Source organism: Marmota monax, unplaced genomic scaffold, assembly GCF_021218885.2.
Source record: "Marmota monax isolate L192 unplaced genomic scaffold, Marmota_monax_Labrador192_F-V1.1 WCK01_AAM20220418_F8-fsc00184, whole genome shotgun sequence".
Classification (NCBI taxonomy): Eukaryota; Metazoa; Chordata; class Mammalia; order Rodentia; family Sciuridae; genus Marmota; species Marmota monax.
The window spans coordinates 3584782-3598195 of NW_026695008.1; the positions used below are offsets into that span (position 1 = coordinate 3584782).

Here is a 13414-nt window from a genome sequence, read left to right on the forward strand (position 1 = left end):
ATCTTTTGAAACATGAGAAAATTAGTAATCAATGTTTCAATGATGTGCATGGATTTCTGGTGGCATTGGATGGGAGTGGAAGTGGAAAACAAAGGCCACATGCTGAGGAGAGGCACTTTACCACACCTGTGCTCATTTTTCAGTCATCTGACCAGAGAACAGAACTGTGGAATCTTGGATGTCCCTGGAGTCACCTGGGAAGTTCTTAGTGCCTGGATCTCACTCCCAGACATCCACATTTATTGGCCTTAGAATGAGTCTAGGAAAGGACATATCTGAAGGCTCACTTTTGTTTAAAAACAGATAAAATAAAACTGTTAGAGTCTGTAAACAAGTCAAAATAACACCTGGCATTTTGCCAGGGGAATGTTAGAGTTCGTAAACAAGTCTGGATGGTGCCTGGCAAAATGCCAGAGGGAGTGGTTTGAGAAGTAACAAAAGCGAGCCATTAAGTGGGGAGATTCCTTATTGGTTGACTGATGTATCTAGTTTATGCTAATTAGATAAGCTGTGTGGAATGTATAAATACCGCTCCTGTCCTGCAATAAATGGCTTCCACTCCTGCTGTATCAAGTACACAAGTTATTCGTCACCCCCCGGTTATTTTGCCCAGCCAGCCGGGCTGCGGCAAAAACCAAGAAGATGTTCATGGGACTACACCAGTATTTTGGAAACCTGAAGACAGGTGAGTGCAACTGGCCCTGTGGAACAACTCATGAGAAGTCTGTGGGTTTCATAGTAACCATCAATCCTGTTCTCTAGAAAAGCTGTGCCACCAACAGAGATGGCACAAGGAACCAGAGAATGAGAAGCAAAGGTTTCTGAACAGCCCTCTGGGAGGAAATGCACACATCACCCATTGCTTTTATTAAAAAAAAAATTTGGAGTAAGGGTACCATGGATTGAACTCAGGGTCACTCAACCACTGAGCCACATCCCAGCCCTTTTTTGTATTTTATTTAGAGACAGGGTCTCACTGAGCTGCTTAGCATCTCACTTTTGCTGAGGCTGGCTTTGAACTCAGGATCCTCCTGCCTCAACCTACTGAGCCGCTGGGATTACAGTTGGCTCTGATCTACATGTTGTGGGGTTGGGCTCCAAATTTCTTAATAGGACACCTATAGCACAAGAGTTAAAACAAGAATCAACAAATGGGACTTACTTAAACTAAAAAGTTTTTTTTTTCTCAACAAGAGAAACAATAAGAGAGGTAAATAGGGAACATGGGAACAAATCTTTACTCCTCTCACTTCAGATAGAGCCCTAATATCCAGAGTATACAAAGAACTCAAAAAATTAAACAATAGCAAAACAAATAACCCAATCAACAAATGGGCCAAGGACCTGAACAGACACTTCTCAGAGGAGGACATACAATCAATCAACAAGTACATGAAAAAATGCTCACCATCTCTAGCAGTCAGAGAAATGCAAATTAAAACCACCCTAAGATACCATCTCACTCCAGTAAGAATGGCAGCCATTATGAAGTCAAACAACAACAAGTGCTGGCGAGGATGTGGGGAAAAGAGTACACTTGTACATTGCTGAAGGGACTGCAAATTGGTGCGGCCAATTGGAAAGCAGTATGGAGATTCCTTGGGAAGCTGGGAATGGAACCACCATTTGACCCAGACATTCCCCTTCTTGGACTATTTCCCAAAGACCTTAAAAGAGCATACTATAGGGATACATCTACATTGGTGTTCATAGCAGCACAATTCACAATAGCTAGACTGGAACCAACCTAGATGCCCTTCAATAGATGAATGGATGAAAAAAAAATGTGGCATTTACACACAATGGAATATTACTCAGCACTGAAAAATGACAAAATCATGGCATTTTCAAGGAAATGGATGCCATTAGAGCAGATTATGCTAAGTGAAGCTAGCCAATCCCTAAAAAACAAATGCCAAATGTCTTCTTTGATATAAGGAGGGCAACTCAGAACAGAGCAGGGAGGAAGAGCATGAAAAGAAGGTTACCATTAAACAGAGATGAGAGGTAGGAGGGAAAGGGAGAGAGAAGGGAAATTGCATGGAAATGGAAGAGACGCTCATTGTTATACAAAATTACATATGAGAGGAAGTGAGGGGAAAGGGAAAAAAACGAGAGAAATGAATTACAGTAGATGGGGTAGAGAAAGAAGATGGGAGGGGAGGGGAAGGGAGGTGGGGATAGTAGAGGATAGGAAAGGCAGCAGAATACAACAGACACTAGTATGGCATTATGTAAAAATGTGGATGTGTAACGGATGTGATCCTGCAATCTGTATATGGGGTAAAAATGGGAGTTCATTACCCACTTGAATCAAATGTATGAAATATGATATGTCAAGAGCTTTGTAATGTTTTGAATAACTAATAATAAAACAAACAAACAACAACAACAACAACAACAAAAACAGAAATTAACCTTCCTATAATCCCAACTACTCAGGAAGCTGAGGCATGAGGATTGCAAGTTTGAGGGCAACCTAGACAGCTTAGCAAGACCCTGTCTCAAAATAAAGTTTTTAAAAAGGGCTGGGGATACAGCTCAGAGGTAGAATGTTCCTGGGTACCAGTCCCCATACTGGGGAGTGATAAAAAAGTAATTGATTTTTGGAGCCATTTCCACTTTGCGGATCCACCAGCACTTTTACAGTTTCCCTGCCATCAAAGGAGGCCAGGCACATCACAGCACCACTGTATAGCTTCATGTCCTCAGTGCCCATCCATGGTGAAGATTCTGCTGAGGGTCCTGTAGGCACCTTCCATGTCACTCTCCTATACCATCACAGTCCTGGCATTGAACTTCACATGTTTTACCATGACCTTGGATTGAAATCTAAATTTTGTAGAACCCTGCGCCCCCAGAACCCAGTCAACCTGAAGCACATTTCCTTGCACTCATGTTTCTGTCAAGAAGTCATTTTCTTGTGCAGCCTCTTGAAAAACAACTTGGCAATGTCTCAGAGTTAAACATTATACTATGATGGAGGAACTTTCCAAAAGTGTCAAATAAAAGTTAATCACTGTATAAGCCTAAACCTATATGTCTACAGTTTACTAAATCATATTAGTTAGTAGAGTGACTGACTGGACTCATCAACAATTTAGTATTGAAAAAAATTCTTTTTTAACACTTGTGTACTTTACTTGAATATAATAACACATAAATAATTAGCTTAGCCTTATAAAAATATGGGGCTTGGTCAAAATATTTACTCATTTTTTTAAAATAATGGTAGAATACACATAATGCTCACAACCACAACCATTTTTAAGTGTACAGTTCAGTTCAGTGGGTTAATTACTGTCATGAAGTTGTGTGCCCAATCTTCAGAACTCTTTAACTTACAAACCAAAACTCCATTTCCATTAAGCATCTCCCCATTCCACTACTCATTCCCTGATAACCACCAATGTAACTTTCTGTCTCTATGAATCTTATTACTCTGGGTCAGATTAACTAATGTTAAGTAGAATTATATGGTATTTATCCTTAGTTCACATAGCATCATATACTTAAATTTCATAAATGTTGTATCAGAATTTCCTTCCTTTTTAAAGATGAATACTATTCTACTCTACATGTGTATGCCAAATTTTGTTTATTCATTCAACCTTTGATGGACACTTAAAATGCCTACACCTTTTGGCTATTGCAAATAATGCTATGAGCATGGGTGTCCAAATACCTGTTTGGTTTTTGTTATCAATTCTTCTGGGTACTTATACCCCAAAGTGGAATAGTTTATTAAGGTTTTTCAGCACCTTCCATACTGTTTTCCATAGTGGCTGTACTATTTTACATTACACCACCAACAACACAAGAAGGTTCCTATTTTTCCATTCCCTTGTCAACACTTGTTATTATTAATATTTTTGAATAGTAGCCAATCCTAATGGGTGTGAGGTAGTTGCTTCTTGTAGTTTTGATTTTCATTTCCCTAATGAGAAGTGATGCTATGCATCTTGTGCTTATTGGTCATTTGTGCAACTTCTTTGGAGAAGTCCTTTGCCCATTTTTTAGTCAAGTTTTATTGCTGTTGAGTTGAAGGAGTTCTGTATTTACTTTGGATTTGAAAAAATATTTAATTTTTAGCTGTAGTGGACACATACCTTTATTTTGCTTATTTATTTTTATGTCATGCAGGGCCTTGCATGTCCTAGGCAAGCGCTCTACCACTGAGCCACAACCCAACCCCATTACTTTGGGTATTTAAAAAAATATTTTTAGTTATAGTTGGACATAATAACTTTATTTTATTTATTTTTCTCTGTGGTACTGAAAATCAAACCCAGGACCTCACATATGCTAGGCAAGTGTCCTGCCACTGTGCCACAACCCAGCTCAACTCTGGATATTAAACCCTTATGGAATATGTGATTTGTAAATATTTTCTTCCATCCTATAAGTTGTTATTTCACTATCAACTTAACATGTTTTACATATAAATAAAACTCTTGGGTGTTTTAGAATCTTTAATATCCTGATCACTCTTGAAGGCCTTAAAATATTATACATTTATAGCTTGTACATTTTCTCCACCCAGTTCTAGGTATGATGTTACTGCAGTCTTTTTTGAGCTGTGTGATAATTTTAGACTTAGAACCCTGGTTAAGAAATCTAAACTTTTTCTCTGTCATGTAATGAGGAAGCCACAAAGTCTTGGACCAGTAGGGAGAAATCCCAATGTTTAGACCTGCTCTGTCACTTATTTCTGTGTAATCCTTGGGTAAGTCATTTAACTTTTTTGACCTTAAGTTACATGTTTGCAAAGCAGAATACTAATGACTGGCCTCCTGTGGACCATTCGCCTATAAAAAGGGTGGACAATACTTTCCCATGTGGTCCAGCAGTCATGTTCTCTGGTATTTAATCCAGTGAATTGAAAACATATCCACATAAAACCCTAACTATACATTTTTATAGCATCTTTATTCATAACTGCCCAAACTTGGAAGCAATCAAGTTGTTCTGATGAAAACAAATGAATTGAATTCTAGATAACAGAATATTATTAAGCACTAAAAAACAAAAAGTTAGAAAGCCATGAAAAGACATGGAGGGAGCTTAGATGCACATTACTAAGTGAAAGACCAGTCTGAAAGGGCTCCATACTGTTTGATTCTAACTAAATAATATTCTGAAAAAAAGAAAAATTATGGAGAATGTAAAAAGATTAGTGGTTGGGGAGACAGGTAAAATAGGAAACCTACAGAGGATTTTTAGGGCAGTGAAATTATTTAGTATTATACTAGAATGGTGGACACATGTCATTATACATTTGTCAAGACTCATACAATACCTGACACCAAGATTGGTCCTTAATGTAAATGATACATTTTAGAGGACAATGATGTGTCTGTGTGGATTGCTCAATGTAACAAGTATACCACTGTAACAAACGCAGGATGACCATGGTGGGGAAGGCTCTTTGAGTGGGAGCACAGGAGGTATATAGAAACTATGTACTTGTTTTTAAAATAAAATTGATTTTTTTAAAAAATGAGGAGAATTAACACCCTCAGAGAATTTAGAAAAGGAAATAAAGAAGTGGATGGTAAAAGTAGAGAATATGGTTCATGAAACCAAAATACTCAAGTTTCAAGAAATAGTTTCAAGATAGAGTTCTGAGTAGAGCACAAAGGTACAAATGAGAAAATATTGATTAGTTATGTCAACTGGAGATGACTGATGATATTAGCATAAACAATTTTTGAGTTAAATGGTACAGCAAGACTGAGTAAGGGTTAAAAGGGAGAAAAAGAATGCTTAAGAGATAGGAAATATAGATTATTTTTTCATGAAATTTGTATCAGAATTGCATAGCAAAACAAGGAGAAGGAAATAAGATGTGGATACGATGTGGATTGGGTCAAAGATATAGGGATGGCAGGGAATAGTAGGAGTACTATTTTTCTGAAATGAGAGCTAATAGGCAGATAGTGATGAGGATTAAGTCCATAGGTAGAGGGGTGAGAGAGGCACCTTGTATCTCCGGGGCCTTTGATATAAACTATTTCTTGTCCATATTGGACATCCTCAGGCCTCTGTTCTACCTATGCATTTCATCCCCACAATCCACAGGAGAAGATAAAAATGGAAGTCCTGGTCACTTCTTCTTTTTCAGTCCCCAATGTGCTCTGTCTTTTCTCACTCTTCACTTTGGATTTAAAAAAAAAATTTCCTGGCCTGGTTTCCATCCTTATGCAATTTGGATCTGATAATTACTTAAATTTCTTTCCACACTCTTCATCCCTTGCCTTTTGACCCTTCCATCTAGCTATCAACTTCTAAACCTGAATCAATCCTACCATCCATTTTCTCCTACACCTAACCTCACTCTGATTCATTCTCTTGTTGTAAATTTCTTTCCCCTCATTCTGTCACACCAACTGGAACCTTTGTTCCAGGATTCAATAAACCCTCACGTTCTCAGTCTTTCCACTAACCCTCCACTTACTGCCTAACTGAAACCTGGCTACCTCAAGAGGATGCCACTGGAATTATGCCCCTGCTGGTAGGAGATTTATTCTCCACCTCCATCTCCCACAGGTTCAAAGGCAGCATCAGCACTTTTCAGCACCCTGTCACTTGCAGGTTGTCACTCTTCTACTTTCAAACTTAAGACTCTAAATCTCCAGGTACAACATGTCTGGTTATGTCATGCTCTTCTCCTAGTTGACACTACAGTTGAAATATTTGTTTTGCAATCTCTCTCTCTTCACCCCAACATCTGCAATCATACTAGCTACCTTAACACTAGACAAATAACCTAACACCCTAGGCTCAGCCTTCTTTGCCCTACCCAAGCCTTCATGCCATTTCAGCAACACCCACGCCCTTGACCTTGCCCACTCTACACTGCTTTACTGAAGGAATTTCAGGCTTTAATAACCCACTTTTGAATCCCTATCCCTCCTCCAGCTTAATCCAGCTTCACAGCATTACTGCTTAAATACACACCTTCTTTGACATTACTGAGGCCTTCATCTTCCAAACATTTTATACTTTCCAGATTTATCTTCCTGGCCTGGTTTCCTTCCTTATGCAATCTGGATCCCATAATTGATTCCTTAAATTTCTTTCAACACTCTTAATCCCTTGCCTTTTGACCTTTCCATCTAGCTATCAACTTCTAAACCTGAATCAATCCTACCATCCATTTTCTCCTACACCTAACCTATGAGCATTGCTGGAGGAAACTGTACAAATGAGCATGCTACTGTTACTAAAATTCATATTTTAAAATTTCAGTGGGGCCTTTTGGACTTCCCTTTGTTCTACTTCCTATTCCATCACATGCAGAAGCTTTTCTGATATTTTATCATACTTTAGTCTACCTTTCTTGATTGCTGAGAAAGCTAAGGTGGTCTATCAAATGAGAATTCCTCTCAATTTCAGCCTAAAGCCAACCTACCACTTTGTTTAAGTCACTGTTTTTGGCTCCCTAAATACAGAATGCACTCAAGTCTAGACTCCTTGAAATAACCACTTCCTCTCACTATTTTTCTGTGGCAGCATAAAATACTAGTATCCTCATGGTGCCCTCAACACACCATGTTGCTCAAGCTTCTGTGTATGCTGTTCCTTCTGCCACTCTATTTCCTCCTCCAGTTAGACTTAAAAAACAAACAAACAAACAAACAAAAACTTTGCTAAAGAAATCTCTTCCATGTCTCCTAATTCCCCTCAATGAAAAAAAGGGAAAAAAGCACTTAAATACTTCCTACTTTTATCCTCTTTCTCCTCCTCCTCCTCCTCCTCCTCCTCCTCCTCCTTCTTCTTATTTGTATTACTGCAATTTTTACATGGCATGATAATTATCCATAAAGGTAATTTGAAGAACAAATTTGGTGTGAAGGGACTGGTAGGAACAAGAATTATAACAACTGAGTTAGAAGTCAAAGTAGGATGGTGAGGACTGTTCTTCATTCATTAAACAAATAACCAACATATTAACAACATATTTAGTATGTACACCAAGGGTTGGAGAGAAACAAGTGGGTAGGCTGTAGGTTTGGACAGGTATGGCAATCAAACTGATGAGACATTAAATTTTATCCAGATCTTGAAGAAAGGTTGGAATGTGAATCAATTAAAAGAAGCTTGAAGGAGAGGTAGGGAAATGATAGGTTACCAAGGAAACAAACACATACATATTTGGCTAATATAAGCTGACTGGTCCTGGATAAAATAAAAGGTTTAGGAACACTGGTATTAGGAGACAAAACTGAAAGCTCAATCACAGACTCTTGGAATTAGAAAAGACCTTAAGAATCACCTAAGTGACCCATCTTCCTAATGAAGAATTCTCTCTCTCTCTCTCTCTCTCTCTCTCTCTCTCTTTCTCTATTTTAAGATAGGGTCTTGCTAAGTTGCTGAGAGTCTGAGTTGCTGAGGCTGGCCTCAAACTTGCAAACCTCCTACCTCAGCCAAGGTGCTGGGATTAGAGGCATGGTGCCAAAGTAAGAATGACATCCCTGACAAATGGACAAGGCCATTCAATTGGTAGTACAACTAAGGTAGCCTATTCATTATTGTACTCTTCTAAATGTTGAAAATTATTTGTTCTAATACTAACTGTATAGAAAATTCCTCCCTACCAGTCCTGGTTCTGACTTCTGATGTACCCAGAATAACTCTATGTCCTCTTTATCACCAGTTTTTCAAATATCTTAGTTATGTGCAGCCTTGAACAAATCATTTTTTGAGGATCATCTTTCTCACCTCTAAAAAAAGAGGTGTACAGAAGCTAATTGTCTCCTGATATCTGCTGTCCCCTCCATTTATTATAATTAGATTTTTTTCTAAGTATATAGAACCCAGCAATGATTACATTTTTTATCCTTCCAGACAATTGAATGTGACATTCTGCTTATGTTCTGGTCAATGGGCCGTGAGCAGAAGAGACCTCCTCATCCCCTTTCCTCATTCCCAAAGGTTGGGGCTGGAATTTGGATGTAGGGTGAGCCAACTTAATCCCTGTGGATGAGCACAATACCCTGAAAAAGAGACCAGGCCCCTGACGACTTGACAAGGCAGAACTACCATGCCAGTTTGGACTTTATATGAGAGAAATAAACTTCTATTTTGTTTAAGCTACTTGTTACTTTTTAAAAATAAATGTGTTATGACACAAGAACACATTGTCCAAATTTGTTGGTCTCCTCTAATCTTCGGTCACCTCAAATTTTGCTTCAGGACCTAAGGTTGCTTTTTAATACTCAAACTATTTTTTGAAATATTTATTTTTTAGTTGTAGATGGACACAGTATCTTTATTTTATTTTATGTGGTGCTGAGGATCGAATCCAGGGCCTCACATGTGCTAGGCAAGAGCTCTATCACTGAGCCACAACCCCAGCCCTTAATACTCAAACTATAAGGAAGAAAAGAAGTATTGTACAATTGTACCATGGCATGGCACATGTAACATAGGGAACATAACGCTTAGAGTCATAGTGGGAAAAAAGAGCACAGGGTCTCCCTCACCATTCCACTCAGAGAGCACAAGCCCCCAGTCAGCATGAAATGGGAGACACCAATTTTAATTTCTTCAGTTACTTTGTCCTTAGTTTCCTGGTAACTATTAAAACATGCACATCTTGCTACACAGGTATAATTCTAGAATTTAAAGATATGTATTGTTGTGCAACATGATCCTTAAAAACATAGTCCAACAACTTCATTGTAAATGAATGTATAATACTAACAGAGATATGCATATACTATATGCATTTATTGTTTTGGTTTTGTGGGTGTTTTTCATTATTTTCAAGGGTAATTTTGACAATTCATGATTCCTGTGTATGTGGGAGGGTGTACTGGGGATAAAACCCAGGACTTCATGCTTACAAGACAAGCATTCTACTACTGAGTTATAACCCAACAATTCATGATATTTTTTTCTTGACTCTGTAACCTTTGACAATTACAACTCATTTATAAGGAAATACAGGAAGAAAACAAGTAAAAATACTTCAGATGATATCATATCCTGAAAACTTCAGGTATAGAAGTGGTTTTAGAGGTCCCCTAAATCAAGAAGAATCTGTATCAGTCAGGATAAGGTCCATTATGCTTCAGTTAATATTCAACCCCCAAATTCTGATGGTTCAAAAAACATCCAAGGTTTGTTTCTGTTTATCTAATGTCTAGTGGAGATCATCTGAGGTTCTGCCCCATACCATATTCATTTGGTGACCAGGTTGGCCACACATGGATAGCTGTTTGTGGTAAAGAAAAAGTGACACAGCAAATTGCATCATTTCTCTTAAACCTTCTGCCCAGAAATGGCAGATATCACTTTTGCTCACATCTCATTAGTCAGAGAAAGTTGTATGATCACTTCTGAGTTGCACAGGTATTTAATCTACTGCAGAGAGAGGGGAACAGAATACTTAGCAAACTTGTAAAGATTCTAGAATGGGGCAGTAGCTCAATGATAGAGCACTTGCCTCAAATTTATGAGGCACTGGGTTCGATCCTTGGTACCACACAAAAATAAATAATAAAAAGATATTGTGTCCATTTACAACTAAAAAAGTATTTAAAAAAAAAAAAAACTTCCAAAGCTTCTCTCTTCAACATTTCCCAAAACAATCATTCAGTCAGTGCTTAGGACTCCACCATCCTCTCAAAGAAACCCATTCGATGTTGAATCAGTACAAAGCATTGGGAAGTGCTCCTTTAGGTTGATTACAAATCTACTCCCCTGGAGCTCCCTCCTATTGGTCCTCATTTTGTGCTCTTGTGACAGTAAAGTCAGATCTACTTCTTTTCTTTTTCTTTTTTTAACTTTATTTTATTTTATTTCTTTATACGTGGTGCTTAGGATCGAACCCCGGGCCTTACATGTGCTAGATGAGGGCTCTACTGCTGAGCTATAACCCCAGTTCCAGATCTACTTATTTTCTATGAGGCAGTTCCTCAACTATATAGCACTTCAATTATCTCTCATGTAATAGGATGCATGGTCTTTTCTGAATATTTTTCTTTTTCTAAACCCATATTCTGATAATAAATTTCCTTAACATTAAAAAAATTAAAAATGTATTATGACATATATCCTAATCCAAAAAGAGTAGCAATGATTTTTTACTTCTGTTAAAGGGGTTTTGTAAGAATTGAGTAAAATTAGGAATGTAAAATATACATGCATATATAAGCATATATAGTATATATATGCTAGACTATATGTGTATATTTTATTTTATATACTAAAAAGCATATGTGTGTGTGTGTGTGTGTGTGTGTGTGTGTATATATATATATATATATATATATATATATATTCAATTCTCAGCATATAAAAACCTTCATCTCTCCCCCACTCTCTTGTACTGAGGAACTAAGTATGTTACCACTGAGCCACATTCCAGCCCTTTTTAAAATTTTGAGTCCTCTCCAAGTTGCCCAAACTTATTTTGAATTTGAGATTCCCCAGCCTTATGTGCATGGCTTACTGATATAATGGTGAATATTAAAGTAGTGGCATAAAATGGTATTAGCAAAAGTTTTACAAGGCATGAATACCTAGTAATGAGACTGAATTTTGCAAACTTAGAACTAGAAAGCCACAGCTTAAAAAATAGAGTATATGCACGAGTATTATGTTTCTTATCTTTTGTATACGATTATCTTGAGGCAAATGTAAATGGTCCAGGTCTACTAACCCATTTAGTTGCCGCAGTCTGGTTGGGCACAAATCACGAGCCACTCAAGAGGAACAAACTTTATTTCTGAACTCCACCAGCACACTCCACACACGCTCCCCAGGAACTCTTCCGAATGCCACGCGGCTTCTCCAGGAACCACACACTGGAAATCCCTCCTCCGGAAATCCCTCCTCCTGCACTTCCCCAACCAATGGGAACTCTCCGGGAATCCCCACAAGAACTCCAAAGTAGCAGGCCGAGGCAGACAGTAAAGGCCTAATATGCAACTGAATCAATGCAGCATCATCTTAATGGCTTGCCTCTCAACCAATACTATTGGCAAAATGCCAGGGGCCATTCCGACTCGGCTGTGGCTCTCAGCATTTAGTGGTATCATATATTGGAATCAATTTCCTATAACAACATTCAGGAAAAGTCATACTACATAGACTTACATATTTGTTTTCTAAAACATAAAGCTGAGAAAGCATACAACCCAAAATGTAAGAACCATTAAAGTCTAGTGATTAAAAATGGACCCTGGAGTCTGCCTGCCTCCTGGCTCTGCACTTACTAGCTGACTAACTTTCAACATTTCTTTTTGTTTCTATTTCTTCAGGTATAAAATCAGAGTAATAATAACAATGGTAATGAGAAAATAATAGTACTTCCTCATAGGATTATTTTGAGGAGTAACATAAAGAATTAAAAATATATTAGGAGCTGGCGGAGTTTAGCGCAGCCTGTGGGCGGACTGGGCACACTGAGGCCGCTGGTGCCAACTGCGACCCTTGGCTGGCTGGTGCCCAATCCCGGGGCATGCTGCTGGGAACCGGCCAGGCGCGAGCTTTAGACCAGCTAGGTGGCAGGCTTGACACAGCTGCAGAGGTGGCATTGGTATGGCGGTAGGGACCCCGCACCCAAGCCAAGAGGATGGCCACGGTGTTCATGTGCGGCGTGGAGGACCTACTGTTCACCAGCAGCCCCTTCGTGTGGAACCTGACAGTGTCCATGCTCTGGAGATGGTCTACAGAGCGGCTGCTGGCTTGCCACAAGGTGCTGCGGATGTGTACCAGATGACAGAGGACAGGCACTGCCAGGTGCACCTCCTGGATGACAGAAGGCTGGAGCTGCTAGTTCAGCCCAAACTGCTGTCAAGAGAGCTGCTGGATCTGGTGGCTTCACACTTCAACCTGAAACAAAAGAGTACTTTTTGTTCATAGATGACACTGGTCAGCAGAATTGGCTGCAGTTGGACCACCAAGTTCTGGACAATGACCTGCCCAAGAAGCCAGGCCCAGCCACCTTGCCCCTTGCCATCAGGTTCCACACATCGGAGACACCTCTCCTTTCTCTGGGGCTGGACCAGAGTAAGACGAACACAGAGAGCAGAGCAGCTGGCCCCAGCACCAAGCCTGGGATCCACCTATGCTCAGGCAGAAGCAGGCACCAGGACAGGTCACCGAGAGGTGGGACTGCTTGCTGGAACCCCAAGAGTCAGGGTGGGACTTCAGAAGCCAGGTGAATGCAGAACCTCATTCCGAGGGGGATGAGCCATGAATCAAATAGTGCTGGGCCATCCGTCTTCTCGAAGGCCAGCAAGAGACCAGGTCTCGCGGACAGGCCCTCTGCCTGCGATGTCCTTCCTAACTTGGTCACCTAGTGTGCTTGGCTCACTTGTCCCCTTTCTGTGGCTGCATCTCATGGATTTAAGCTGGGCGGCAATGTCCCTCTTGACCCATAAGCTGGGTTGACTACATC

The 13414-nt window shown here is 39.5% G+C and overlaps 1 pseudogene; it reads left to right on the forward strand.

Moving 5' to 3' along the window:
• The first annotated feature begins 642 nt into the window (after positions 1 to 642).
• LOC124081380 (FERM domain-containing protein 4B-like) lies at positions 643 to 13178 on the forward strand (annotated as a pseudogene).
• The last annotated feature ends 236 nt before the right edge of the window (positions 13179 to 13414 follow it).